The sequence below is a fragment of the Chrysochloris asiatica genome, unplaced genomic scaffold (assembly GCF_000296735.1).
Source record: "Chrysochloris asiatica unplaced genomic scaffold, ChrAsi1.0 scaffold00008, whole genome shotgun sequence".
NCBI classification, from domain to species: Eukaryota; Metazoa; Chordata; class Mammalia; order Afrosoricida; family Chrysochloridae; genus Chrysochloris; species Chrysochloris asiatica.
Genome location: NW_006408526.1, coordinates 25,559,277 through 25,562,609, shown reverse-complemented (window position 1 = coordinate 25,562,609; position 3,333 = coordinate 25,559,277). Strand labels below are relative to the sequence as shown.

Genomic DNA, 3,333 nt, shown 5'->3' with positions numbered 1-3,333 from the left:
TTGTGGTCACTAAGTGGGGAAGTGAAGTGGTAGAGAGATTATGGCTAGTGATAAGTGGTAATGTGTGCCCAGGAGTCTGATTATCTATAGTGAAAAGGAAGGTCACTAGGTTAAGGATACAGATGAAATGATGTGGATTTGGGTGCCAGATGTGTCATCCACATGGCTGCTAAAAACATAAGGATGAAGGAGGTGAGGATGAAAGTCATGAGCTACTGAAGTATTTTACAATGTAGAGGAGAAGTTGATAGAAGGCAGAGAAAAGAGGAATGTTGAGGGTTATTGGATGAGAATGACCATCAAAAACAGGAGGAATTTTATATAAGAGGGTAGGGAGCTAATTGTTTAAAAGTGGCTCCATTGATAGTAACCGTCATATTCCACTGGCTGCTTGCCACGTCTGTTAAAATACCTGACACCTACTACTTACCATGGCTCACGGAAGCCTACAAGCCTATGTCCGTATATGTACTACTTTTGCATCACTAGCAAATTTCTAGGCATTTTGATTTAAAATACCACTAAAGGGAATATATAGATCTTTGAGAATCCAAATATTGGGCAAATCTACTACCTTGTTGTTGTTGTGAGGGGCCATCTAGTCAGTACAGACTCATAGCGACCCTATGCACGACAGAACAAAACACTGCCTGATCCTGGGCCAACCTCACAATTGTTGCCACCCTTGAGCCCACTGATGCTGCCACTTGGCCAATCCATCTCTCTGGGCATTGTCCTCTTTTTCTCTGACCCTCCACCGTACCAAACATGATATCCTTCTCCAGTGACTATTCCCTCCTGACAATATGTCTGAAGTATGAGAGACGAAGTTTGGCCATCTTGGCCTCCAAGGAGCACTCTGGCTGCACTTCTTCCAACACGGATCTCTTTGTTCTTTTGGCAGCCCATGGCACTTTCAATATTCTCCTCCAACACCATAACTCAAATGCATCCATTCTTCTATGATCGTCCTTATTCACCGTCCAGCTTTCACATGCATTTGAGGTTATTGAAAATACCATGGCTTGGGTCAGGTGCAGCTTAGTCCTCAAGCTGACATCTTTGCTCTTCAGCACTTTAAAAAGGTCTTGTCCTCAGTCTCCGCTGCCAGCTCGCGTTCGCTGCTTTCTCAGCCGGAGCTTGCTGCCGCCGCTCGCCATAAAAGAAAAAATTGCCGTGCTAGTCATCGACAACGTCTCCCGCATGTACAAAACCAGCTTTGCCGGCGACAAGCTCCGCCTCATCCCGCCCCACGCTGTCTTCCCCTCAATCGTGGGGCACCCCCGGCACCAGGGCGTCGTTGTGGGTATGGGCCAGAAGGACAGCTACCTGAGCAACGAGGTTCAGAGCAAAAGGGGCATCCTGACCCTCAAGTACCCCACTGAGCACAGCACTGTCACCAACTGGGACAACATGGAGAAGATTTGGCACCACACATTCTACAATGAGCTGTATGTGGCCCCCAAGGAGCACCCCGTGCTGCTGACCGAGGCGTCCCTGAACCCCAAGTTCAACCGGAAGAAGATGAATCAGATCATGTTTGAGACCTTCTACATATCCGCCATGTGCGTGGCCATCCAGGCCATGTTGTCCCTCTACGCCTTGGGCCGCACCACCGGCATCGTCATGGACTCTGGTGATGGTGTCACCCACACTGTGTCCCTAGACGAGGGCTACACCCTGCCGCCATCCTGCGTCTGGATCTGGTGGGCCGCGACCTGACCAACTACATCCTGAAGATCCCGACTGAGCGCTGCTACATCTTCAATACCACGACCGAGCGCAAGATCGTGCGTGGCATCAAGAAGCTGTGCTACGTCGCCCTAATCTCGAATAGGAATGGCCACCGCAGCATCTTCGTCCTCCCTGGAGAAGAGCGACCAGCTGCCAGATGGCCAGGTCATCACCATTGGTATTGAGCACTTCCATTGTCCAAAGGCGCTCTTCCAGCCCTCCCTAGGTATGGAGTCGGGCGGCATCCACGAGATCACCTTCAACTCCATCATGAAATGTGACGTGGACATCCGGAAGGACCTGTATACCAACACGGTGGTCAGGGGGGACCACCATGTACCCAGGCATCGCCGACCGGATGCCGAAGGAGATCACAGAGCTGGCACCCAGCACCATGAAGATCAAGATCATTTCTCCTCCGGAACGCAAGTACTCTGGATCAGCGGCTCCATCATGGCCTCACTGTCCACCTTCCAGCAGATGTGGATCAGCAAGCAGGAGTACGACGAATCGGGCCCCTCCATCGTCCACCGCAATGTTTCTAGACAGACGGCCCACAGGTGCCACTACCTGCTGTATGAGCTCATTCCAGAACGCAGATTTGCCCACAAACCTGCACGTTTCATGCTAGCCTTGTGAAACTGGAAGAAGCTTTTGCAATGAAATTGTCCTTGAAGCCTGTATCTTGGTATCAGCAGCACTGGATCTTAGGACTTGTTGCTGACCTTGACCTTGTATTCGAGTTTCCTGTTCCCTTGGTCTATGTTTAATACGCTGTACATATCTTTGATTTAAGTCCCTAGAGTGTGTGAATCGGTCACTCAGTGGCGGAGGTGAAGGGATGACATGGTGGGGTCCGTTGTTGTGATGAGTCTGTGCAGGGTGTTAATGCAAAGAGCTGATGGTTCCAGGATCACACCTGCAGGGATGGTGAGTGGCCCAGAGCAGTTGTCATATCTGTCTTGCCTGCCTGTCAGGGTTGGAAGAATCTCAGCCTTGGAACCAGTTACCTTTCTTAGCTGATCTTCTCCCCCTGGAACCCTGCGGATTGTTGCTTGCCTTGAGTTGGAAGATGGTTTGAATTTAAACCTGTAAACTCATTCATCCTTTTAATTTATATAAGGTTTTCATTTGTAATTCTCAACTCTGAGATGACAACAAATTTTGGGTTTTCTACTGTCATGTGCGAACATTATTAGGCCCCAGCAACACTGCCTTGTGCAAGGAGAAATGAAAGTGCTGCAGTGAAAGGAAAAAAAAAAAGTTTTATGCAGCAGATTTGCCAAATGAAATACATCATTTGATTTCTTGACTGCTGTATCCATGAGTGTTGATGGTTGATCCAAGAATAAAGTCCTTTACAACTTCAATCTTTTCTCAATTGCTAAGAGTGTTTTTTATTGGTCCAGAGGTGAGGATTTTTGTTTTCATTACATTGAGATGTAATCCATACCAAAGGCTGTGCTCTTTGATCTTCATCAGTAAATGTTTTAAGTCCTCTTCACTTTCAGCAAGCAATGTTGTATCATCTGCATTTGTTGCTGTTAGGTGATGTTAATAAGATTTTTTACTAATGTAGACCCCATATGACAGACTAGA

At 47.9% G+C, this 3,333-nt stretch overlaps 1 pseudogene; it reads left to right on the top strand.

Annotated features, from left to right (window-relative positions):
* The window catches only part of LOC102822886, a 29,676-nt pseudogene extending 27,303 nt beyond the window's left edge, over positions 1 to 2,373 (top strand).
* The last annotated feature ends 960 nt before the right edge of the window (positions 2,374 to 3,333 follow it).